Source organism: Aedes albopictus, chromosome 2, assembly GCF_035046485.1.
Source record: "Aedes albopictus strain Foshan chromosome 2, AalbF5, whole genome shotgun sequence".
NCBI lineage: Eukaryota > Metazoa > Arthropoda > Insecta > Diptera > Culicidae > Aedes > Aedes albopictus.
The window spans coordinates 358,019,468-358,047,024 of record NC_085137.1 but is presented as its reverse complement, the minus strand read 5'-3'; the positions used below and the strand labels follow the sequence as shown (position 1 = coordinate 358,047,024).

Sequence of the window (27,557 nt, the reverse complement as noted above, 5' to 3'; positions counted from 1 at the left end):
AGAAATGGAGAAAACAACAACACTGTTGCCCAAAGTTTTGCTCATTAGGCAAGGAATCATAATATCAACGCTTTTTGCACCATTTCATTGCAAAAAACGGAGAATTGACCTTCTCACCATACTAAAATTCAGCTCATTACCACAAATATAGTACTTCACCGATCTGTCCTATTTCTTAAAAAATAATTTATTTGTATCCCTCCTCAAAAGGTCGAATTGCAACAAAAAAATTCGGGGGGGGGGGTGGTGTTGTGTAACATAAGAGAAAATCGAAATTTGTGTTAGCCTAATAAAAATTATTTCTCAACGTACATTTGAAACCTTAGATGTTGGCCAGTTACAGTAAAAATTCCAGCTTATTCGCAGCATTGGTTACGGAAATAGAGATGTATGAAGGAAGCAACTTTGATTAAAAATAGAACTACAATCGATTTTAAATCGACAGCCTTGTATGGAAAGTCGAAAAAAAAATCCACTCTACTGTATTTTTTCCTTCACGTTTTCGAACTCAGGGCATGATTCCACACTTAAATTAATCATCAGCTTACCGAGTTCAAAAATGCTTTAAACTAGTGTAATCAATAGAAATTTAGCATATAATAACTGGAAAAGATGCAAGTCAGAAACTGAGAGAAGCGCCTAATAAAGACTAAGAAATAAAGCAAACGAATTGATTACACAAGCTAAAACTAATATAAAAGTTGTTCTACCGAGCAAACAAGTTTGGAAAAACATCAAACAACGGGGGATTTCTAAAGAGTCTAGGTGTCTGGTACAAAATTACTTGTCTGCGAATGAAATTAATAAATCTTCATTCTTTTTTCTTTCAGATCTTCGAAAAATGGGGTGAACAACTGAAAGTGATTTGCCAAGGTAAGTAAAGTGCTACTACGTTAATTGTCGTAATGCCATGCCCTTGATGCGGGCTTGCTGTGCAAACATTATAGCATATAAGTACTAATTAGTTTAGCGTCGTTGTTGTAGCAGTGAAATCATAAGCAGAAAGGGAAAGGCATTGAAAGCGTTCACAACCTTGCCGTTATAAGCACAAACTACTGCAGTTTCATGTTTTTCGTCCAGCTGCTAGAGAACTGGTATCTGATCCCGTAGAAAACTAGTTGTACGGTCATAGCACCAAACCGCAACTTTGAACTAGTTATGAATTTTATAAAAGGAATCAAATTAAAAATTATGATAAAGGATTTTTTTTTCAGATCTGGAAGCGATTATATGTATTTAAAAACTAATAAAATCAAATATTTGCTTTTTATGACATTTAGGTATTACAACTATTAATTGTTTATACAGGGTGTTAGGTTCCTGAGTGCAAGCTTTTTAAAGGCTGATAGAGGACCATAAATGGTGAAAAAAATTGTTCTACGCATATGGTCAAATCTCAACCGTTACGTAGTTATTGAGCTTTCCATGTTTTTGACTCTCATTGCCTTAACTGGCTATAACTTGAAAATGGTCAAACTTATCGCAGTTTGTTTGCCCTTATTCGAAAGATTATTGAAATTTCTATCAAATGGCATCTTTGAATCGATTGGTTTATTTAAATAAGTAAGTTTTCTAGAGCAAACTAGCTCAAAAAAGCGTGTTTTAATTTGTTTTTGACAATTATCTTTGAAACATGCGTAATAAATTCAAATTCTTTCTTTGGCAAAGTTGTGGCTCCTGTTCTACTCTACAATTCGTTCTTTGACATCAAACGTCTATCTCTTATCGTTTTCTTGCAATTTTGATTTAAACATCGCATTTCAGGTCAAAAATTTGCAACTGTCAAGGTAAGCACGTTTTTGCTCACTGTGCCGCACATTTAAATCAAAATTGCAAGAAAACGATAAGAGCTAGAAGTTTGGTGTCAAAGAACGAATTGTAGAGTTGAGCAGGGGCCACAACTTTGCCAAAGAAAGAATTTGAATTTATTACGCATGTTTCAAAGATAAGTGACAAAAACAAATTAAAACACACTGTTTTTAGCTATTCAGCTCTAGAAATCTTAGTTAATTAACTAAACCAATCGATTCAAAGATGCCATATGATAGAAAATTCAATAATCTTTCGAATAAGGGTTAAAAAATTGGCGATAAGTTCGACCATTTTCAAGTTAAAGCCAGTTATAGGAATGAGAGTCAAAAAAAATCAGAGGGGTGTGTGCAAGACACAACCGCATGACGTAAACTACGTAAAGCAGTTTGTTATGAACGACAATTGACTACTATGCAATTTCTTTGGATCAATATGACAATTTGTAGTGGCTAATAGTTTTGAAAATTGTTAATTTTAACAAGGTAAATTCTGCAAGATTCTGGTGGATTTGTGTTGGAAATAATTATAACAAAGTTTGAAACATAAGCAACGCCTGAAGAAATTCCTTTACAACGGTACACTGTACATGCAAAAAGGAAGCGTACTCGCCAGATTCGGTGACACGGCCAGGTGATAAGATAAGCTTTTGCATTTAGTTTGGGAGTAGATTTCAAAATTCGGCGGTTTTGACACTTATGTGACCAGCGTCACTTTGTCAGAAAATCTGCCGTTAGTGCCGTTTACTCTTTCTGAAAACTACTGATGAAGCCCTCAAAAGGGCTGTTTGAACCAGAATTTGTTCAAAATATTGCACGTATGTTCAATAATTTCGTTGTTCTGGTAGCAAATGGCAGAACAGCGACGATGATAGGCGTTGTAAGAATAATTGGTTTGATAGTCTCAATTTTCAAACACTTGTTATGATGAAAAGAAATGGAATAGTTCGGCGCACTAGAGAAATGTTGCCTTTTCTGCGCCAAGATGCGGTTTGATTTCCACAGAGTGCTTTTGATGTAGTTGGTTTCAAATTCTTGGCGGTAGCAACTTTCTAGGAAAATTCACCCTAACCTCTTTCAGAAAATTGTTGACCCTCTAAATAACTGTTCGAACCAATTTTACAGAAAATTGAGCTCCTATGCGACAAAACAAGGTTAAATTTCCGCGCCGTGCTTTTGATGTAGTTAATTTTAAATTCTCGGTGGTTTCGACACTTTCTTAACAAATAATTTCGATAAATCATGCAAATTTTTCGGCAAAATTGTAAAGATTTACTAATTTTGCGAAGACTGATACACATTGAAATATGGCAACACTGAATAATACATTTCATCAAAATGAAATTTTCTTCATCATCTGAGAAGAAGAAAATGTTTTCCAAATTGCCAATCAACTAGCACTGTTTTCACAAATTTGAATTGAATGTCTCATGGTTGCGACGGAGCGCTATTTAATTTTCACACAGCTCTTATAGTTATTTACACTTGTGTCCCGGGATTTCCTCCTAAGAAAATTATTCTTTCACTCCTGAGGGACATTTTCATAGCCCTTAAAAGGGCTGTTTAAATTTACTTGTAATATTACTGCAGGCGCATTCAATAACTTTGTTAATTCCGATGTTGGCTTGTGCTGCCCGGACGCCCGATGAAGCCAGAATGAAGAAAATTTTCGCAGAGCTGATCCGGTGTGAACTGGTTGGAGTGGCGCCCCCACTGGTACCGCGCACGGCGATGCGACGACGACTGGCAAGTGGCAGCAGCCGACGACCACCACGCTCGGCTACTCTCTAAAATAAAAGCTCTCATTTTTGAGTAGCGCCCATGCCGCACAGGGACTGTGTTGGAAACACACATTTTTGACGTTGAATAACGTCGTTCGGCAAGATATGGGGGTACAATTCAGAAAACAGAAAATTTGAGCATGTAACGAAAAGTGGTTAGGTTTTGACCGCTAATAACTTTGTCAATTCTTGATGGATTTTCAATCTTTTTGCATGAATCTATCAGAAATTTATTTACGCATCGAATCCATGCTAGGTAAATATTGATTTTCAATAGTAAACTATTGAAAATTTGAGAAAAGTGAACCCATGTTTTATCCAGCCAATCACGTTCGAGCACAGTTTTGCACTTTTCCGTCGAGCGCCTGGCAGTATAAAAGCTATTTCTTCTTCCCCTCTTCCTTCATTCTTCATCAACACCTCGTGGGGAACGCATCGGCAGAGAGCTGTGCAGTTTGCTCCGTTTGCGTTTTCATTTAGTGTTCTTTGGCAAGCCGAGCGCGGTGGTCGGTGCCTCATCGCGCGCGGCAGCTCGTTTACCGGATCAGAGACGGAGGAGCTGGAGCACAGCTCGGTTTGCATTTTCGCTCAGCATTCTCTTCTCACAGCACATTCTCGCGCTGTCGACCGCGGTAGACGGACGGACGCACCGACGACAACCGAGCAGCAGCGTTCATTCATTCATTCAAATATTCTTTATTCATCTTCTTGTTAGTACAAACATAGTATAAACATTGCAAGTGGTTCAACCTTAACAGTTTTTCATCTTTGTTACATTTTGGCTTTTCTTCTTCGTTTTTAGCATTTCAGCAAATTTACATTTTAAACTTTTCGTTTCGTTTAGCAAAAGAATCAAATCATTACCTTATCCTAAAACTTACAACTACTTATCTCTACTACATCCAAATACATTTGTTATTCTAGGTGTATATGTTCCTGATTGTTTCAGATTCTGAGGCAACTGCTCTGGCTTGGATCTTGGCTGCTTGAAAATTTGTTCTTTCTACGATAGTTTCTATGTTAGCTAGCCGATGGAGCTCTGTTGTTCGGGTACGAGGTGGACTATTAAGGATCATCCTTAAAAACTTGTTCTGGACTACTTGCAGTTTTTGCAGATGGGTCTTTGCACACCCCCGCCAGACAGGAGCAGCGTACTCGATCATCGGGGACACTATCATCTTGTAGACCGCTAGTTTGTTCACTGTTGAGGCTTTGGATCTCCTGTTGATTATCGGGTAGAGCCTTTTGAGCAGTATTGTGCTTTTTTCCACTCTGTCGTCAATGTGCCGGCGGAACAGGAGTTTGCTATCTAGGATTAGCCCTAAGTAGCCTACTTCAGGGGACCATTCGATTTCTGCACCCTGAACTTTTATGTTTGTCGCAGGTTTTAAACGTTCGCTTTTGCTATGTGGGAACGCAATAGTTTGCGTTTTTGCTCCGTTAACGCAGATTTTCCAGGTCGTTAGGTAGGAGGTGTAATCGTCGATGCCCTTCTGGAGCTTGGACACTAGCGTTCTGATGACTCTCCCCTCGTAGCTAATCGCGGAGTCGTCTGCGAATAGTGAGAGGGTGCCGTTGTTCGGGAGCGCCGGGATGTCCGACGTATATAAGTTATACAGGATGGGCCCAAGGATGCTGCCCTGGGGCACGCCTGCATTCACCGCGTAAGGTAGCGAGAGTGAGCTACCAATGCTCACCTGCGACGTACGGTCGCTAAGGTAGTTAGCAACTATCTTAACCAGATAGATTGGAAAGTTGTACTGATGTAGCTTATGGGTGAGGCCATCATGCCACACATTATCGAAGGCCTTTTCTATATCTAGAAGGGCCATCACCGTCGTCTTCGAGAGCTCCTTGTTCCGCCTAACTAGGTTGGCCACTCGTTGAAGTTGGTGGACCGTCGAGTGCCCACGTCGAAATCCGAACTGTTCGTCCAGGAAGATGTTGTTGTCGTTTGAGTGTTCTAGGAGTCGGCCGTAGATACACTTTTCAAAGAGCTTGCTCAAGGATGAGAGCAAGCTTATTGGGCGGTAGCTGGAAGGAATTGTTGGATCCTTACCCGGTTTGTGGATGGGTACCACTTTCGACAGTTTCCACGTGCTGGGAAAGTAGCTGAGCTCCAGACAGCGATTGAAGATCTCCACGATGAGGGAGTGTGCATTGGGACCCAGGTGCTTCAAGGCTATGTTGAATAGTCCATCGAAGCCCGGAGCTTTCATGTTACGGGAGAGCTTAATGGCGATCTTCAGCTCTTCCGTTGAAACTCTTTTGTCCTCAGGGAGAACATTAGGGGTGTTGGTAACCGAAGTCACACTTTCGCTTACAGAGGCTTCCATCGGACTAGCTATTCCCTGCCCTAGACTATGAGAAGCCATGAAGTGGCCGGATAACGAGTTTGCTTTCTCGCTAGGTGTTATATGTTTAAGCCCACCCTCAATCAGGGGAGGAATGGGCTTTGGTTTTGTTTTTAACACTTTGGTTAACCGCCAGAAGGGCTTCGAATAATTTTGTAATTTTTTAATGTCATTGCTAAATTTGTTATTCCTAAGTTTTTGAACGCGTGAGGCTATTATTCTATTCAACTTTTTGTAAAGAACTTTTCTTGAAATGTTCTGAGTTCGTTGGTATTGTCTTCTTATGTGGTTTCTTAATGTAATAACTCTTTTAGTGAGGCTATCAAGTTGCAAAAACTCACATGATATCGTCATTGTTGGAACGTACCTGTCCTCGGCTTCGTTGATCGCGCTGGTCAGCAACTGCAGAGCTTCATCGATGTCTTCGGTGGTGTCGAGACGCTGATGCCTGTCCACGCGTTCTTCGACTAGTTGTTGGAATCGCGGCCAGTTGGCGCGATGGTAGTTCTTTCTTCGACGCAGCTCACGATGGTTGATTGAAGAGTTCAGGTCGAATGTCACCGGGAGGTGGTCGGATGACATTTCGGTGAGGGCTTGAGGTGTAGTCACGTTGTCGGGAATGTTGGTGAGAACGATGTCCAACGTTGATCCGACCCCGGCTGGGGAAAAAAACGTGGGCGAATCTGGATGCATGATAGTGTAATGCCCTGATTGGGCATCAGTAGCTAGGACGTTTCCATTTTTGTTATTCCGGGTGTTACCCCAGATTGAATGGCGAGCGTTGAGGTCGCCAGCGAGTACAAATTTTCCGGATCTCCGAGTTAGGATTTGGATGTCATTTTTGAGTTGGGTAGAGTTTCCATCAGAAACGTTACACTGCTTGGGACAATATGCAGCGATCACGGTGATTGGCCCGTCGGGGGATTCCAGTTCGATCCCTACTGCTTCGATGATGTTGAGTCGGAAATCCGGAAGCATCCGGAATTGCAGGGTTCGTCGGACTGCTATGGCAACACCCCCTTTGCTTGCATTGATGCGGTCCAGCCGGATCTGGCAGGCTAAAGCTTTTGTTTGGCTTGAGGTGAGACTCTGTTATCAGAGCAACGTCTATTTCGTGGATGCGGAGAAATTCGATGATTTCCACCTGTTTGTTCGCCACCGAGGAGGCGTTGAAGTTAAGCAGCCGAAGAGAGAATGCTACGATGTTGGTAGTAGAACCGCATCATCACTGCGACTTGTTGATCGTTGGTTTGACAGGCTCGCGTTTGCTTGTCCAGTTCGCTGAAGAGGAATGCCAATTGATCCATGGAGTAAGGAGCGTCGTTTGGTGGGGCGCTCGCCGCTTCCGCGTAGGTGCGGAATCCAGGTGGGGGGGTGGTAACCGGAGGAGCTCTTCGTTGTGCTTGAGGAGGCAGCGGATGCAGTTCGGGGAAATTGTCGATCGGGATGTTCGCTTCTTTCCTTGACTTGGGTTTGTTGCGTTGAGCCACGGATTTCCGGAACTCGACGAACTCGCCGCGCTTGGGGCAAGTACGGCTGGTGGTTGAATGATCTTGCCCACAATTCAGGCAGGCGGCGGTGGCTTCAGCTTCGCAGGTGGCTGTCGGGTGATTTTTGCCGCACTTGGAGCATCGGCTCCTCATGTGGCAGTGCTTGGATCCGTGGCCGAACTTGAGGCAGTTGCCACATTGGGTAACCTCCCTGTGAACGGGATTGTATCGGTCCCATTCGATGGTGAGGTTGAACAGCGTCCTGATGTTCCTGAGCTCCGTGAGGTTGGTGGATCCCTTGGCTAGGTGTACCAAGTAGAGCTGGTCCCGGTGCTTGATCGCCTTGTTGTGGCGCCTCATTTTGAAGATCTGCAGCGGTTGCAGGTTGACATCCTTCAGCTCCTCCATTACAGTCGATGGATCCATATCGTGGAGGCCCCGTAGGACCACTTTCAGGGGTTTTTCCGAGGCGATGTCGTGGGTGAAGTACTCCACTTTCATCACCTCCAGGTATTCTGACACTGTCCGGTAGTGCGCCGAGGATGGCACCGAGATTTTAACTCCGTCCGTTAGCAGACGCATTTCTGCTTGGAGCCCTTTGGTGATGAGTCCATTCAGGTCTTTCACCAGATCGACCGAGTTTCCTTTCACGTAGAAAGGGGGGAGCTTCTCTTTCTTCGGGATTCCTTCCGGAGCCAACGTCGAGAATTTGTTTGAGCTGAGCAGCTTTTTGTTGGCTTGTTCCACCGAATCCGCGGTGGCGTCGTTTGACGCCGGTTTGGATCACTCCATCCCGAGGTGGAGCGGTTTTTCCCATGGCAGGGATTAGCGAGTTTGCTTGTAGCAGCGCGAGAGTAGGAGTTTCCAGGGAACGAGCGAAATCTAACACGTCTTGCCGACACGAGTGGCAGACGAACAATGAGCCCGAGCAGCAGCGGCGGTGGTGGAATAATTTATCATTTCCCCAGTTCGGAAGGGGATGGGCGCCGACGACACGGCAGTAACGCGGTTTGGTTTTGTGAAATCAAAATTCTCAGATCAAAATTAAACAGCCATTATTAGGGCTACAATTTTAAATTCCACGTAAGAGTTGATTCGAATTCCTGCAAACATTTTGAAACCTAATTCGAGAGCACCGCCAGCAACCTAGAAGCAGCCGCGGCGGTGGCTCATTCACATTTTCCCAGTGCGGTAGCGGATGAGCATGGCAACAACTGGGAATATTTTAACCACTTGATGTAGAATCTATTCTAAATTCAAGATTCGGTAACAAAAGCCTAAACTTATGCGCGCATCATAAATCTGTTTGAAATTTCTACAACTTTGAAAAATGGCAGGTTTACTCGAAATGAAGACTGTTAACCAGCGTTGCCAAATTTCGAAATTTTGGTCGAAAATATATGACTTTTGTACTATATACTGTCATTCCTTACTAAACATTATAATATTGGTTAATCCTAAGCCTACCTACTGATTTGGCAATGGCTAATAATAATCATTTTAGCATATTTTAATACTCCGCTATAATAAATTAATGCAGATAAATTTGTATGGCATTGTGAATTTTACTCCCCTCACATCTAACCAATCACGTTCGAGAGGGGAAGCCAGGCGATTGTGCCGTATAAAAGCAAACTGCTTCTTCTCATCTTCCATCATTCTTTCTTGATCCCTCGAGGGGATCGCATCGAAGGAGAGCTAGTCAGTTTCTCCGTTTGCGTTTTCCATCAGTATGCTTTGGCAAGCCGAGAGCGGTGGTTGTCGGCTGTTACGCTCTCCTTCGTATCGTTGTACGCACGCGGCGCCAGTGGAGCAATCAGCCAGTTCAAACTGGTGCGCGGCAACAACGAGGGCTTTCTTTTGCCCCGAGTTTGCGCAGCATCGCCATCGCAAAACCCCCATCGGAATCCACGCCACCGATGCCGTTCTGGATTTGGTTGGCATAGCTACAGATTTTCACCTCATGCAACAATTGAACGATTATTGTACAACAAATAAAATTAAACAGCCTTTCTAGGGGCTTCAAAAATGTTCCTCACAAGAGTGAATCGAATAATTTTCATAGACGACGGAAATATATTATATTGTTGTACCATCCTTTATATTTCCCAGCCAAATTTCAATTTGTGGTGTGTTCGCAAAAATTAAACATTTCTTTGCCCATTTTTGCCACACAATCTAGAAGAAAACTGTATGATATCTAGAAATTCTATATAATTACATATTGGTAATTTCAGTCCACCAATTAGCAAAAGCTTAATGATTTGCATTTTTGAATGATCTGTTGGATTGCATCTGTTTAAATTCTTATAAAATGAACGGTTACGAAGACAATTCTGTTATAGGTAAAGATTTTTAAATGGTTTTGACAAATTCGTTTATGGAAACATTTTAAAACCAACTACTACGCGGAACAAGTCTTGTCGCGTCCATTCTAAATTTCTATATTTAAACCTGCAAAAGCAGAGAAATTGTGCGAGAGGATTTGAAATCTGCATCAATTTTCTTCGCAAAATAATTACGTGTTAGCATCCAAAGAAATTCAAAGGTTTAGCAAACTACAGTTGGCCCGCTGAAATTATTCTGCAAATTGACTCACTGTATTTCGAGAGCAACAACATAGTTTATTGAAAGAGAAACTAGTTACGACTACCAGTACCTGGGCTGCCCATAAATGGTGAACCAAGAAAACCTAGTGCTGGGCTAGTACACAGATTTAAATAGTTCTGACGTTCGATTTGAATAAGTCGTATCTGTATAGGAATCCCAGCAAATTTACGACCTATTCAAATTGAACGGCAAAGTTCATAAGGAATGAATCGGATCGAAAATAATGATAAATAATAAACTCCACTATCAATTGCCGTCTTCAATCAAACTAAACCAAACCAAAATTTCACATCACAGGCTTTATCAATGTTAATACAGCATTCAATAATCGAAACTAATGCATAAACGGACGTTATTCAACGTCAGACTTGCGGTCGTGTCTAGTATACAACCCCTCCAACTTTTTCAAATTGCTCGTACGCTCACATTTTTGCAAAATATCAATATTTTTCGGTATTTGAAGGTGGTTTATAAACCCAGTGAGGTTGCCATGTCGAAATTATTGCAAAATGCATGCTCATGTGAGCGCACGAGCAATTTTTAAAAAATGTGTGTTTCCAACACAGTCATGTGCGGCATGGATGTTTACTAAAAATGTGCAGGCCAAACACATTTTTGAGCGTAGCCGTTTTTGCGTGTAGCCAAAGCATACTGAAGGGAGAAGCAAACGGAGCAACTGGCTAGCGGTCCTCCGATGCGTTCCCCTCGAGGTGTCACGAAAGAATGATGGAAGATGAGAAGAAGACAATAACTTATATACTAGACGGCTGTACGGCAAAGAGGTTCGAATTCCCCTCTCGCACGTGATTGGTTAGATGAAAGAGGGGTGAAAATAAGTGATGCCGTACAGATGTTTGCACAATGCACACCAAATGATTTCAAATAATAATTATCTCATTGAACTTTTGCAAATCGATCAGCACAATTATAATGTTTAACAAATAATTTCTATAAATCATGCAAATTTTTCGGCAAAATTGTAAAGAACATCTAAGAATTTAGCGAAGACTTACATACATTGAAATATGGCAACACTGAGTAATACATTTCATCAAAATGAAAATTACATCATCTGAGTTGAAGAAAATGTTTTCCAATTGCCAAACAACTAGCACAGTTTTCGCACATTAAATTTTGAATTGAATTTCTCATTGCTGCGACAAAGCGCAGTTCAATTTTCACACAGCGCTCATAGTGATTGACACTTTTGTGTCCCGGGCTTTCCTCATGAGAAAATTATTTGGTTCACTCCCGTGGGACATTTTACAATGGCTGTTTTAATTTACTTGCAGTATTACTGCAAACGCGTTTCATGATTATGTTAATTACGATGTTGGCTTGTGCTGCCCGGACGCCCCATGAAGAAAATTTTAGCAGAGATCCGATCCGGTGTGAACTGGCTGGCGGCCCCACTGGTACCGCGCACGGTGTTGCCATGACGACTAGCATCAGCCAGCCGACGACCACCGCGCACGGCTAGACAAAACATACTGAAATTATTCGGTTCACTCCCGTGGGACATTTTCGTAGCCCTTTCAAGGGCTGTTTTGATTTACTTGCAGTATTTCTGCAAGCGCGTTCCATAATTTTATTGATTCCGAAGTTGGCTTGTGCTACACGGACGCCCGATGAAGCCAGAATGAAGAAAATTTTCGCAGATCCGATCCGGTGTGAACTGGTTGGCGGCCCCACTGGTACCGCGCACGGCGTTGCCATGACGACTAGTATCAGCCGACGACCACCGCGTATGCCTGGGCAGAACCTACTGAAGGAGGCTTTCCTCCAGAGAAAATTATTCGGTTCACTCCCGTGGGACATTTTCGTAGCCCTTTCAAGGGCTGTTTTAATTTACTTGCAGTATTTCTGCAAGCGCGCTCCATAATTGTGTTAATTCCAATGTTGGCTTGCGCTGCCCGGACGCCCGATGAAGCCAGAATGAAGAAAATTTTCGCAGAGCTGATCCGGTCTGGTTGGCGGCCCCACTGGTACCACGCACGGCGACGAGACGACGACTGGTACAGCAAGTGGCAACAGCCGACGACCACCACGCTCGGCTAGCCAAAGCATACTGAAGGGCAGTGTTGCCACAGGTACAGATTATTCTGTAAAAGTACAGATTTTTTTCAACTTTTTGGTACAGATTCTGTACGGTACAGATTACAGATTTTCAGCAAAAGGTACAGAATGGTACAGATTTTTAGAAATTGAGAAAAAAATCAATCAAATTCAAATTTAAAACATTGTTAATACTGATATTTTTGTTTTTAAAGTTCAGAAATTGGTAACATTATACTCAAATTAAGTGTTTTTCATAGTTTAGCCTGAATGTAATGCTCTTTTTTGTGTATTTTAAGCGATTTTAAATCAAATGTGGTACAAATTTGGTACAGATTTTGGGTACAGATTTTTCGAATGTCTGGTACAGATAAAAAAGATTTTTGAGCCTCCGGTACAGATAAAAATGTGGCAACACTGCTGAAGGGAGAAGCAAGCGGAGAAACTGGCTAGCAGTCCTCCGATGCGTTCCCCTCGAGGTGTCGCGGAAGAATGATGGAAGATGAGAAGAAGACAATAACTTATATACCAAGCGAGTAAACCCAAAAAATGTGCTCGCTCGTGATTGGCTGGATAAAATTAAAACATAGGTTCACTTTTCCGCAATTTTCAATAGTTTGCTGTTGAAAATCAATAGTTTTCTCTATTTGACATGAAAGGGACATAGTTTTGCGATTGTTTGATGGCAAAATTTTAAAAATCGGTCAATAAATGGCTGAGTTATTAGCGTGCAAAATCTTTCATAATTTCGTGACGGTCGCAAAATTTAGATTTTCATTTTACACCCGGTGCCGTGGTACAGTACCGTACCTTCCCCATAGACGTAGTTTACGTCAAAACATGGGAAGTTCAATAACTACGTAACGGTTGAGATTTGACCATATGCGCAGAACAATTTTTTCACCATTTATGGTCCTCTATCACCCTTCAAAAAGTTTGCACTCACGAACCTAACACCCTGTATATGGTTTCTTTCCTAAGCTGGGTTATTTCTTTTGTATAGCATTTAACAATAATCACGCACAAGCTGACCCGGATTCATTCAACAATAGAAATACACTAGAACTCCATTGGCGCTGTAGTCACTTTTCTCATTTAATTATTTTAATAACTTTAATTGCAATAATTTACTATTCTTTAGTGACCATCTTGTAGAGGACCTTTTGTTTTGGTAAACACATCTAGTACCCCTGCTGACGATGTAAGGGCGTGGCAAACTAGATGTTAGTCACACGAACAGTCGCGACATTGGACTTCTGTGGCTAGTTATTCTACTCATTCAACCCTCCTTGTGCATTGGGGTCATTTTTGACCCAGAGCGTACACTGTGCCAGCGAGCTGTTCCCAACGTAATGCATTAGGCAGGTTAATATAATATTTTCAGTAGTGTACAAGAAAAGCATTAGGTATGAAGATTCCAGTATAATATTTTTATTCCAAATTCACAGCTTTAATTTCGTCAATATTATACAGGTATTCTTCGATATAACGTACCCTCGATATAGCGTACCTTCGATATAGCGAATTCGATATAACGTACATTTTGCTTCGATATAACGTACAACATTGAAAAATTTTATTTTTCAAACCAATAACCCTTACATAAACTACAAAATCACTCAAATCAATGTTTTGTTGCAGCATTAGACTTGTAACCCAGAATTAGCGCCATTTGGGGAAAAATTTAGTGTACGTTATATCGAAGCATAATGTACGTTATATCGAAGCATAAAAAACGAAATGACTTTTTCGTCAAAACTCATGTATTTCATTATTGGTTTTGTGAATTTCACCGAAATCATTATTTGGGATTAATTTCACGTCGAATACATTAATACTAGCATAAAAAATATTAAATTCTTCGCTGCTTCGATATAACGTACACTTTGATATAACGTACAAAGAGAAAACTTTTTTGTACGTTATATCGAAGAGTACCTGTATATAGACGTGTGCGCCGAATATTCGGCGTGAACTCGGCGTGCATCGGCGTGGGGCTTCTCAAAGAATTATGAACAAAGTTAATTACTTTCTAATGATTGGATTACAACAAGTGGACATCTAGCTAAGTGCTGCTGCAGAAATTTTCTGGTTTTGATGATGGTAGCCTTTCTGAGAAGGGATACGCCGATCGGCGTGTGGTTTTCACGCCGCCGCCACCGATTGCCACGCCGACACGCCGATGCTTCCTAGATCGGCTTCAAACAACATAACCATAAACTTTTTCCACCAGTGCATGGGTATAACACCCCTTTACCAATCCCCGTTTAAAAAATATAGAATATTTGATTCCTGTTGACTTGGGGTGCCGCACGCCGATTCACGCCGATTTCTCATCGGCGCGGCGCGGCGCGGCGGCGCACACGTCTACCTGTATAACCCATTAAGTGGTTAGAGGTCTGGACTTAAACTATCAGTAGTTCGGCTCCAGAAGCAGGTTCTCCTCGATTTGGAATCTGAGGTCTGCACTTAGTTAAGGAGTTCAAGAACACTGATGGTCTGTATATTAGTCTGTATTAAGCCGAAAAAATTATCTTATAATCAAAACATTATTTTAACAGAAGATGTTGATAGTCGCTCGTAGATAAATTTCTTTATTTCTCTTATGAGAACAATAAATATTCAGCATAACGAATAAACCAATTAAAATAATGTCCAACTGCATGCATCTCTTTAGCGTAACGCCATTAAATTACTCACATAAGCTATCACTTAAGCGTGAACGACATATTCTCTTTAATGAGTCCATGGAACACTCAGCCTTTCATACTGTTTACTATTTATGTTCCCGTATAACAAGCTCTCGTTTGCTGTACTGCTGGGGCTGCTGTACGCTTCCTGATGGAAGCTTCCACATCTCCTAGGGGTGACCAGACGGCCAAAGATGTATCAACTGCTGGGTTCTGGCTAATATTGGTCACCTCACAGAATCAGCATTCCTCCACTCCAGTCAGACTGAAGACCATCGCTGCTGGATCATCACCGCGCATGTACCGTAATCAACCCTCATCTACTTACCCTCCTCAACTCACAAGTTGAGAGAGGGAAAAAAGCTCTCCTTATTCAGTGCTACACAGATGGACGCTGGTGAGAGAGAGAATTATCTCGAAGGTGGAAAGCCTGTGGAAAACCATACCCGTGTTGCCTGTCAGGAAGCTGCATATGGGGACAACTGTACAAAACAAACTGGTGATGGCATCATAAATAGGAAAGCCTTATTTGCAATTTCCAGTATTGATCAAGGACTGAACTATTATATTGTGTTATTATTTTTATGACCTCAAAAAATATTCTTGATAAACTATTACGGTTATCTATCGGCTTAAACATTCTAAAACGTATGAAAATCCGATTTAAAAACTACTATACTATGACTTTGATAAAAATTACAAATAGGAAGACGTCTCCTTATGCTCAGTAAAATCATGGAGGTGCATGGTTGTTTACGTACATTTCAAACTGAAAATCGGTAAATTCTATCTGGAAAATGATAACGCAAGTTCAGATAAATAAACATTTATACAACATTTGATGCTCAGTGAGTAGTCTACATACTTAAGTAAGTTTATCTTTCAGAATAAACTTGTTTAGTGCATTCTGAAACACTCTCCCCATGTCGTTTGCTTGACGACGGGATTTTCGCTCTCACCAGTAGTGATGTTGGGAGATACCAAAGCTGCGAGATGTTTAGCTTCCCAAGCATTTTCTGGGTGTTAGTTGCATAGCATTCCCATAGCCAATATTGTCGTCGCCAAACACAAACACCACCACCCTGGCCGCCCGGACAGGACAGCTAGTTTGCATTTCATCTTTCGCGTAAAGTGGACGGTTTACCGGATAACTCTCCGACTATTTCGATAGATAGTTGTGATTGCGGAGGTAAATTCCTGTATTGATAGGCTCTAATGGTGGCCTAATCTATCGGGAATGCAATCGGAAGTTCGTTCTAGGTGGTGCCAGTGATAGTGAAGGAACAATTCAGCAGAATAATCCAGCCAAGATTCTTCCTTTGATTGCGTGATAGGGGTTGGTGTTTTTACAAAGCTTTTCTACGCTGTGGCGTTCCGATCCTAGGGGGGTGAATTGTATGGTGGTGTGTGGCGTAGGGAGCGTGATAAGTGTAAGGGGTAGAGCGTTTACGGTCTGTAGCAGAGCCATAGTGTAATTATTTTTGCTTCTTGAACGGAAATTCCACCACAGCCGACCGCGTCCACAAATCAGCACTCACTGGGTCCAATTTGATCGTAGTGTTGCGAATTGCGATACCAAAGCGGTGTATCATGTTTAATTCAATGTGCGATATCGTAAAAAGGTTATTTTGGTATCCTATGTAAACTCATCGGAGAGGATTTTCATTAGCAATTCGGTAGCTTTAGCTCTTTCCATTCTTGATTAAATGTTTGTCCTACCGTCGTCGGTAAAGAAACCTCCCCGGTTAAATCGGAAGCACCAACCTTAGGAGGGAGCAGAAGGAAGGGGGATGTTTTGGGACACAAACTTTGCTGCTATCGGTGAACGTGAGATAAACTACATACTACAACGACACGAATACACGCAAGGGGTTGGAAAACTACAAACCGGAATGTGGCACTTGGATTGGAGATAAAGCTCGAATAACGTAAGTGTAATTTATTTGACTATTTTCGTCTGCAGTCTGTAGGTATCATCGTTGAAAAACTAATTGAGAACAATTAAGGATCAAATTGATCACTTTAAAACAACTTTTGCGGATAACATTAGTGAAATTCCAAATATTGCCAAAAGAATTTCTGTAAAATCAGTACCCAGTGGATCTCCATGGAACCACGTGACAGAATTTTGTTCAAAAAATTTAAACTTTAAGTTAAATAACTCAAAATATCAATTAATTGGAAATGCCACTTTGGGGCAAAAGCATCGGTTGGAAAGGAAAATTTCCTTGTCCGCTTCATTTTGCCCTTCTAAAACCGAATAACGCGTTTAAATTCTTACAACCTGTGAATTCATTATTTTGAATGCAAAATTTAATTTTGAAATTTTCCCTTAAACGCCTACAGGTAGGCAATTTCATTTGAAATAAGTGATTTCTATCACAATAAATGACTATTTCAACATAAAATGCCCTTTTTTTTTAACTATTTCATGTTCTTATTAGCTACATTGGTTTCCAACCAAGGCTCCATAAAAATGTTGAAACAGAGAATTTACGGGAAGTCCTATTAGCAATCGGTTGTTTAGTAGCCATGATTTCAGCTAAATGAGTAATACATTGCAAATTCCTTAAAAAAGTAAGGCAAAGCTAACTTTTTTCTAAAAAAAATAAATTCTACACTCATCTCTAGACATCTACGAACCAGATAACGTAAAAAGTTTAAGATCATTACGACGCTTAAGAGTTCCTAGTATGGAATTACAATGTAGTACTCGAATGATCAATTTGACCCCGGTTTACGGTACTTTATTTATTTAATATTCACATCTCATATGAGAAAGTTGTGAATTTCGTCAAGCTCGTTTGCTTGTCTTCTTTTTGGTCATACTCAAATCATAATGAGTTTAAACAACATTAACATAACTAGGCTATACTGTCTGTATTCGCATACCATTTTCAGTTTCCTAGGTTTTCTGTTCATTTTTTATTTGTCTTTATTTGTCTTTCAGCCCTTTTGGCTGGTTCGTATCTACAGTTTTTTGTTCAGTTGGGACTGTTATTTGATTACGGACAGTGTGTCACATAACAAAAGCTACCCGACCATGTTCGATTAGTTCGATATTTGCCCACTAGACAGCGCTTATAAACATCTTATATTTAAACCACACATTTTATCACGAATTTGATAAACTAGAAAGCAAATACATCTTTTACTTACTTGTTTACAAATACACTAGAACAGTGGTCACCAAACTGCGGCCCGCGGGCCGCATGCGGCCCTCGAGTAGGTTTTGTGCGGCCCGCGAACTGATTTTGAAATAAATTAGAAAATGGCCCTCTGGCAGGTTTAATGATGACAATCAGAAATTTTGCCGTATCTTAAAATTTGGTCGAGAATGACTATTAACTACTAAACTACTGTATGGTTCGTGGGATTTTTTGCAACAGAAGTGTGAATATACTACAAAACTTTTCTGGGTCAGTATTGTCAATTCTGAATGAATAAGGCCTCCAAAGTTCGATAGCCAATGACTTCTCTCAAAATACTTAGTTTTACTTACTTTGTCTACCACGGAATATTATCTGATTTACACAATTTTGAAATGATATTTAAAAGTTTTCCGAACCGTAGAAGACTTCAGTAATATAACTCAAGATATATCACAACTTGCCGATATGTTCTCTAATATACTGAATTTTGTTCAAAAATATTCAAAATTGTAACTAGTCCAGAAGGTTAGGCAATTTTACAAGCAATTTTATAATATCGATCATATTACTCCCAATTGAATCGGCTGCATTTCTCAACTCAGTTTTGCTGAGAATATTGCACTTTCCCTAAAACATTGAGACTAAATATTACAGGGGCTCTATATTAGACATAAAATTTGTGGCAGAATTTGTCAAGAATACACTGTTCAATGGAACGGATTCCGAACATATTTTTTTGTAAATTTTATTTGAAGTTTATTCAAAACATCAATTATGCATTCAGACATTCTATCGCAAATCTGTTCCAAAATTTATTACCGAGTATATACGTGCCATTCCTTTTAAATTTGAGTATTTCCAAAGTTGTTGTCTTAATCCCACTAGTAATGTCAGGAATTTTGCAAGATACTTCTCTAGCAATACTTCCAGACATTTCTACAAAAAGATTAAGCAATATTTCTCAGAATTTCGTAATAAATTCTTTTACGAGTTCAGTAAAAATTACACCTACTATTATTTTAAGAAATCTAAATTTCTAAAATCTGTTCAAATTTCCTTTGGATTTTTCTCTTTATTATTTTTTGTGCTCTATCAGTCGTTCCTCCATGACTTCAATTGAAAATCCCTCTATCATTTTTTGAAAAAATTATCTTCCAAAAATCGGCTACAGATATTTCTCAAAAATAATGGCTGCAGGTTTTCAGAGTACTTCTTCATTGGCTTCCTAAGAAGTGCCGCAAAAATTAAAACAAAAATCTCCCTAGCAAATTTTTTGGAAATTTTTCCAAAAAAAACCCTAAAACGGCACCTTTGAATTATTTAAATTATTTAGAAATTTTCGTAATACACCAAATCGCCAAAAAATTTCAAATTATTTTGAGTAGAATCCCTAATATCTAATTCTTGAATGACTAGCGGCCCGCAGTCTCTTTCATAAATTCAAAAACTGAATTTATGAAAAACGGCCCGCGAAGACGGTAGGGCTGAGGTTCACTGCACTAGAACCTCAGTGAAATATCGAGGTGAGGGCGGTCATTGTAGGAGCATAAACGAGGGAGTATACCCAAGTAAATAAAAGTTCCGCTTCCTATGACAAGATTATTGGTTGAAATTGAATAAACCGCCAACCGCTGCGTAAGAGCCCTGCGCTCTACCTCAGAACCATAACTACAACTAAGTGTACTTGAACATCGCAGCAATAAGCCTAAATCCTACAAAGCAGGAGGATCTGGATCAAACCAACATAGGAACATCGTAATATGTTTGCAAGTATGAAATGGAAGCAGTTCGTGCATGATTGATACACACAACACCAGACAGATAAATATAAAAATTCTATGATTGTTTCTACATACATTTTGATGAAGTTCTACAGAAGCTGCTTAGAAGACTATCTGGCTTACTTATGTGAACTTTCAAGTTCCGAAACTTCTTAAAAATGAAGCTGCTAACAAGCTGCTTAGCTCATAAAGTAGCTTCTTATCTGAACTGGTTGCTTGGGCAAAACGAGCGAGTAGGGTTGCGAACCACTTGGGCAGAGGCTGCTATTTTCCGCTATAAGGTCGTTTTCAGCGGTGGTCCATTTTTTTGGTCCAAATTTATAACAGTTCTAAAAATTTGGAACGCCAAAAATAGACCAAAATCTGCGCGGCTCCACCGGTGTTTGTTTCAAATTCCAAATTACGCATGTCATGATTTTTTGGAAGCGGGAGAATTTGTCATCCGAAATAAATTGAATTCGCGAAGTTATCGGAGTTCCTGAAGATTACTCATGATTACGGAAAGAATCTAGGGATTCCGGAAGAAATAATAATGTTCACGTGATTAAAAAAGCTAGTGATTCCGCATATAAAACCTGAAAATAAATGTTTGCAAAATATACAGAAGAGAGGAAATTTTTGTGGAAGTTCTTTAGAGGATTCCTCCAGGATTTTCGTAGGGAAGAGATTCAATGGAAGTTCCAAAGGGAATTTTATTGTGAATTCCTGGACAACAGTGATCCTCAAGCCTGTTTTTTCATCTGCTTGTACTGCAAAACCTGGATCGATTTGTGAAGCATTCAACAAGTTATTCATGAGTATTTTGGCAGAAGAACAACTTCCATAGAAAACATTGACATGAATTCTACGGCAACATGGAGAACTAGACGTCACGTACGGCCCGCGGGCCGCTCTTTGGTGACCACGGATCTACAAGCTTCGTAGAAAATGCATTTGAAATTTCCAACGGGAAATTGTTTAGGAATTTGACTGAACACTTTTCTAGAAGTTCCGCTCCCCAAGTGTAATTCCTCCGGGAATTTCTTTGGAAAATCCTCCAGGAATCTTTTTAAAAGTTTTTCGGGAACTCTTCGAGGAGTTCTATCAAGAGTTTTCCTAGTAGTTCTATTCCGAGTTCCTCTAGGAGTTGTCCGCGAATTCCTTACTCCAGGGCTTCATACGGAAATTCCTTCAGGTGCTCTCCCTGGGAATCGATACAAGAGTTCCTTCGAATATTTCTCTAGGGGTTATTACGTAAATTCCTTTGGGAGATCCTCCCGGGAGCTGCTAAAAGTTCCCAAGTGAATTCCACCAGGAGTTCCTTCAGGAATCGCTTCACGAGTTCCTCCGGGAGTTGTTCTAGTAGTTCCTCCATGAAATGGCCAGGAGTTCTTGCGAGAATTGCTCCAGCGGTTCCTCTGTAAATTTCTCCAACTGTTCCGCCGGGAAACGCTCCTGGAATGCCTTCGGTAATTGCTCCAGGAGTTTCTTCGGAAAATGCTGCAGGACTTCGTCCGGAAATTTCTACAGGAGCTACTGCGGAAATTGCTTCCAACAGTTCTTCCAGCAGTTCCTCCAGAAATCCCTCCAAGAATTCCTCCCGCAGTTTCTCTCGGAATTCCTTCAGGAGCCCCTCCGGGAATACCTGAACTTTCTCCGGGGATACCTCCAGGAGCTCCTCCTGGAATACCAACAGGAATCCTTCTGGGAATACTTACAGGAGTTTCACCGGGAACACCTCCAAAAGCTCTTGCGGCAATACCTCCAGGAGCTCCACCGCGAATTTCACCAAGAGTTTCTCCGGAAATTTCTCGTGAAGTTCCTCCAGGAGTTGCTCCATAAAATCCTTCAGGAGTTCCTCCGGGAATTCCTCCAAGAGCTCCTTCAAAAATCCTCCAGGAGTTTCTCCGAGAGCTCCTCCAAAAAACCTTGCGGGAATTGTTGCAGGATTTTCTCAAGGAATTAGCCCACGATTTGCACCAGGAGTTCCTTTAGCAGTTACTCCAGCATTTTGTTTAGGAGTCCTACCGAGAAGACCTTCAGGAGTTCCTCCAGGAATTACTCCGGGAATTGCTGCAATAGTTCCTCCGGGAATATTTTCAGGAGTTCCTCCGGAAATTGGTGCAGAAATTTCTCAAGGTATTGCCCCCCCCCCCCCCCTCGAGGAATTCCTCCGCGAATCCCTCAGGTAATTGTTCCAGGAGCTCCTCCAGGAATACTTTCATTATTTCCCGGGAATACCTCCAGGAGTTCCTCCGGGAAATGCAGCAGGATTTTCTCAAGGAATTGTCCCAGGAATTGCTCCAGAAGTTCCTCCAAGAGTTCTCCCAGAATATCTCAGAAGTTCATTCAGGAATTCTTACAGGAGTTCCACCGGGTGTCCACGAGGGTTTTCCCCGGGATTTCCTCCATGAATTCCTCGGAGATTTCCCTGGGATTTGACGCAGAAGTTTATCAAGGAATTGTCTCTGGAGTCCCTCCAGTAGTTCTCCCAGAAATTCTCAGGAGTTCCTCCAGGAACTCTTCAACGAGTTTCTCCGGGAAATCCTCTAGAATTTCCTTCAGAATTTCCCCCGGGAATAACACCAAGAGTTTCATGGGATTTGCTGCAAAAGTTATTCAAGGAATTGTACCTGGAGTTTTTCTAGGAGTTCTCCCAAAAATTCTCAGGAGCTCCTCCAGGAATTCTTCCGGGAATTACTCCAGAATTCTTCTAAAAATTTCTCCAAAAATTTCTCCTGAAATAGCTGCAGATGATTCTCCGGGAATTCCTGAAGGAATTCCAAAAGGAGCTCCCAGAACTCCAGTTTGTACTGGGCGGAGCTGTCAAACAGTTGCCCAGCTGTCAAAAGGTGATTTCTAAAAATCTCTTTGAAATTGATTTAAGGTGCCAAAATAAAGTTCTAAAAATCTGAAAAAAAATCATAGTGGCTCAGAAAAAGGTGCTCTTTCGTATAAAATCAAAATATCGATACATTTTTCAAAATTTAAAAACCCAATTCCCAAAGGAAGACCTTGAGAAAATTTCCTCCGGAAATTGCTCCAGGAGTTCCCCGGGAATACTGGAGTTCTTCCAGTAGTTCTCCCAGAAATTCTTAGGAGATCCTCCAGGAATTCTTCTAGGAGTTCCTCCGGGAAATCCTCCAGGAGTTCCTACGGGAATTACCACAGAAGTTTTTTTCAACGAAAAAAAAATCCTCCAGGAATTCTTGGGAGGAACTCCTGGAGGTATGTCCGGAGGAACTCGCGGAACTCCGGAGTCCTTCCGGAAATCCCTCCATGAATTACTCCACTAATTCCTCCAGGAGTTTCTCCAGGAGTTCCTCCGGGAATTCCTTCAAGAGCTCCGTTAAAAAATCCTCCAGGAACTTCTCCAGAAGTTGCTCTATGTATTCCTCCTGTTAATGCTACAGGATTTCCTCCGGAAATTCCTACGAGAATTCATCCAAAAATTCCTTCAGGGATTCCTCCAAAAATTCATCTAGGAATTCCTCCGGGAATTTCTCCAGGAGTTCCTCCACAATCATCTCCAGGGGTACTATCAGAAATTCCTCCGGGAATTGCTGCAGGAGTTTCTCAGAGGGAATACCTAAAGGAATTCCTCAAGGATTTCCTAAAAGAGTTGCTCCAGGAATTCTTCCCGGAGCTCCACCTGAAATTCCTCCGGGAATTCCTCCAAGAATAATCTTCAGAAGTTGCTCCATGATTATCTCCAGGAATTACTCCGGGAATCGCTGCAAGAGTTCATTCGGGAATATTTTCAGGGATTCCTTCGGGAATTGCTGCAGGAGTTTCTTAAGGAATTCGTGCAGGAATTTCTCCAGGTGATCCTCCAGTTATTGTTCCACTAGTTCCTTCAGGAATTTCTCCAGGAGTCCCTACAGGAATTCCTTTAAGATTTCTGTCAGAAATTTTCTGGTGTTCTTGCAGGTGTTCTTCCTAGAGTTCCTCTGGAAATTCTTCCAGGAGTTCCCCGGGAATACCAGTATGTGTTTCCTGGGATTTGCTGCAGAAGTTTCTCAAAAAATTGTGCCTGAAGTACCTCCAAGAGTTTTACCAGAAATTATCAGGAGTTCCGCCAGGAAATCCTTCAAGAGTTCCTCCGGGTAGTACCACCGGGTAAAAGTTCCCCGTGAATACCACCAGGAGTTCCCTGGGATGTGTTGCAAAAGTTTCCCAAGGAATTGTCCCTAGAGTTCCTCCATGAGTTCTCCCAGAAATTCTCAGGAGTTCCTCAGGGAATTCTTCTACTGGAGTAGTTCCCGGAGGAACACCTGAAAGAATTCCTCGAGGAACTCATGGAGGAATTCCTGGAGATGCTTTTTGAGGAATTCCTTAAGGAATTTCCGGAGGAACTCCCGGAATTATTACCGAAGGAACTCATTGAGGAATTTCCGAAGGAACTCCTCGAAGAATTTCCGAAGGAACTCCTTGAGGAATTCCCAGTCCTGAATAAATTCCCAGACAAATTCCTGGAAGTATGAAAAAAGGAACTCCTGGAGAAATTCCCGCAGGAACTCCTGGAGCATTTCCTGTAGGAACTCCCCAAGTAACCACGGTGCTGAAGCCTTATTGCATGCAGATATACGGTGTATTTAGTGCAATCATTACTTTACATGCAAGCTTAAGGTTTATTTAAAGTGGAAGTGGGCAATTATAGAATCAAATAAAGATTATACTGGTATAATCTTGAAGCAGTCGCATAATTGCCCATTTCCACTTTAAATCAACCTTAAGTTTGCATGTAAAGTAATGATTGCTCTAAGTACACCGTATATTTGCATGCAATAAGGCTTCAGCACCGTGGTTACTTGGGTCCTGGAGTATTTCCTGGAGGGACTCCTGGAGGAATTCCAGGAGGAACTCCTGGATTAATTCCCAGAGGAACTCCTGGATGAATTCCTGGAGGAACTCCTGCAGGAATTCCCGGAGGAAATCCTGCAGGAATTCCCGGAGGAAATCCTGGAGGAATTCCCGGAAGAACTCCTGGAAGAATTTCCTTAAAAACTCCTGGAAGAATTGCCGAAGGAACTCCTGGAGGACTTCCCGGAATAAATTCCTGAAGAACTCCTGAAGAAATTCCCGGAGGAACCTATGAAGGACTTCCGGAGGAAATCCTGGGGGAATTACTGGAGGAAATCTTGGGGGAAATCCTGGAGGAATTCCCGGAGGAGCTCTTGCAGGAGTTCTCGGAGGAACCCCTGGAGGAAATCCCGGACAAATTCTTAAAGGAATTCTCAGAGGAACCCCTGGAGGAATTTTCGGAGGAACACATGGAGGAATTGCTGGTGGAATTCCTGAAGAAATTTTCAGGAATTTCCTGGAAGAATTCTCACGGCGCTCTTGGAGGAATTCCAGGGGGAAATCCATGAGAATTCCTGGAAGAATTCCAGGGGAACTCCTGGAGGAATTGTTAGGAAGTCTTAGAGGAATGCTCGGGGAAAGCTAGAATGAATTCCATGGGAAACTCGTGGAGGAATGCCCGAAGAACTACTGGAGGAGTATTCTTGGAGGAATTTCCGAGAAATCCTGTGGAACTTCTGAAATAAACTCCTGGGGGGAATCCCGACAAACACTTAGAAGAAGTCCAAGGAAAATCCTGGAGGGATTGCCGGAGAACTCCTGGGAAACTCCAGAGAAACTCCAGGAATTCCAGAGGAAACTCTAGAGAAATTCTAGGATTATTCCAGAATATTCCAGGGGAAATCCTGGAGGAATTCCAAGGGAATTCCTGGAGGAATTCTTGGTGAAGTTCCTTGAAGAACCAATGGAGGTTCCTGCAGAAATCTGTGGTTCCCTTGGGGAATCTCTGGAAGACTTCCAGAAAGAATTTCAAGAGGAATCTCTGGAGGAATTCCTGAAGGAACTCCTGGAGAAATTCCTTGAAAAAAGTAGGAATCTCTGGATGAATTCCTGGAGCAACCAGGATAAATCTCTGGAGGAATTCCTGGAAGAACTCCTGAAGGATTTCCTGGTATAATTCCTGGAAGAATTCTTGAAGAAATTCCTGGATAAACTTTTGGAGAAATTTCTGGAGGAATTCCTGTAGGAATTCATGGAGGAACTTCTAGAGGAATCCCTGGAGCAATTCGTGCAGGCATTCCCGGGAATGTTTCTGGTGGAACTGCTGTAGATATTCCTGGAGTTATTCTTGGAGAAATTCCTGGACGAATTCCATGACGAATCTCTGAAGGAATCCCGAGAGAAATCCAAGGAGGAATTCTTGAAAGAACATCCTGGTGATGGATGGTTTTCCTACATAATTTTTTGAGGAACTCCTTTAGAAACCACTGGTGGAATTACTGGAAGAATTTCTGGACCATTCCTCTACATTTGTACCTGGAGTTTCTCCAGGAATTGCTCCAGTAGATCCTCCGAGTGTTGCTCTAAAAGTTTCTCCGAGAATTTCTCTAGGAGTTCCTCCTAGAATTGTTCCAAGAGTTCCTGCGAAAATTCCATCAGTAGTTCCTCCGGAAATTTGATCTAAGTATTCTTCTGAAAATTCCTCTAGGAGTACCTCCAGGAATTCCTCTAGGAGTTCCTCCTGGTATTCCTCTATGGAATTGCATGTGAAATTCTCGGAGCAAACTTCCGGTATTTCCAGAGGAACTTCTGAATAAACTTCCAATTCAACTCTTCCTGATAGAACTTCTACAGAAATTTCTGGACGCACTACTAGAGGAATTTTCGGAAGAACTAATCGAGGGATTCTCGGAAGAACTCCTAGAGGAATTCCCGTAGAAACTGTTACAGAAATTCTTTAGGAAACTCCTGTAGGAACTGCCCAAGTAAGTCAAGGAGAAATTCCATACAAGAATTATCGGAGGAACTCATAGAAGAGTGCTTGGATGAAATCATAGAGAAATTTCTTGGAGAAACTGAACCGCATGAACTGCTAGAAGAACTTGGAGGAACTACTTAAAGAATTTCCAGAGGAACTTCTAGAGAAATCCTTAGAACAATTCTCGGTGGAACTTTTAGAGGATTTTTGGAATAACTCTTAGAGGCATTCCTGGAGAATTTTCTATCAGAGTTCCCACCGAAACCCCTAGAGGAGTTTCCGGAGGAACCACTAGAGGAAATTTCCGAAGTAACTCCTGAAGGATTTCCTGGGGCAACTCTCAGAGTCATTCCCAGGGGAACCTCTAGAAGAATGCCCAGGGAAATCCTGGAGGAATTCTCGGGGAACTCCTGTTGGAATTCCTGGAGGGATTCTCGGGGAACTCCTGGAGAGAGAGTTCCCCGGAGAAATCCTGGAGGAATTGCCGGGGAGATTTTGGAGAAATTGCCGTGGAACTCTTGGAAGAAATCATGGAAGAATTCCCGCAGAACTCCTGGAGGAATTCCCGGAGAACTCTTGGAGGAATTCCCGAAGAACTCCTGGAGGAATTTCCAGGGAACTCCTGGAAGAACTCCCAGGAAACTCCTGACGTAATTCTGGAGTAATTCCCGGGAACTCCTGGAGGAAATGCCGGGGAACTCTTAGAGCAATTGCCGGGGAACTTTTGAAGGAATTGCCGGGGAGCTTTTGGAGGAACTCCCGAGAACTCCTGTGGGAATTTCCAGAGAACTCCTGGAGGAATTCCCAGAGAACTCCTGGAAGAATTCCCGGGAAACTTTTGGAGTAATTCCCGGGAACTCTTGGAGGAATAGCCAGAAAGCTTTTGGGGGAATTCCCGAGAACTCCTGAAGTAATTTTCATTAAACTCCAGGAGGAATTGCCGGAGAACTTCTGCAGGAATTCCCGGGGAACTCCTGGAGGAATTCCCAGAGAACTTCTGGAGGGATTCCCGGGGAACTCCTCGAGGGGGAGGTCTCCGGAGAACTCGTGCAGGAATTGCCGGGGAGCTTTTGGAG

At 41.8% G+C, this 27,557-nt stretch overlaps 1 long non-coding RNA gene across 1 annotated transcript in view; it reads left to right on the top strand.

Moving 5' to 3' along the window:
* The window catches only part of LOC134288324 (uncharacterized), a 267,911-nt gene that overhangs the window by 78,785 nt on the left and 161,569 nt on the right, over positions 1 to 27,557 (top strand). Inside the window, exon 2 of the long non-coding RNA XR_009997901.1 lies at positions 831 to 873. This is a non-coding gene — a long non-coding RNA (uncharacterized LOC134288324). The remainder of the gene's footprint in view (positions 1 to 830; positions 874 to 27,557) is intronic.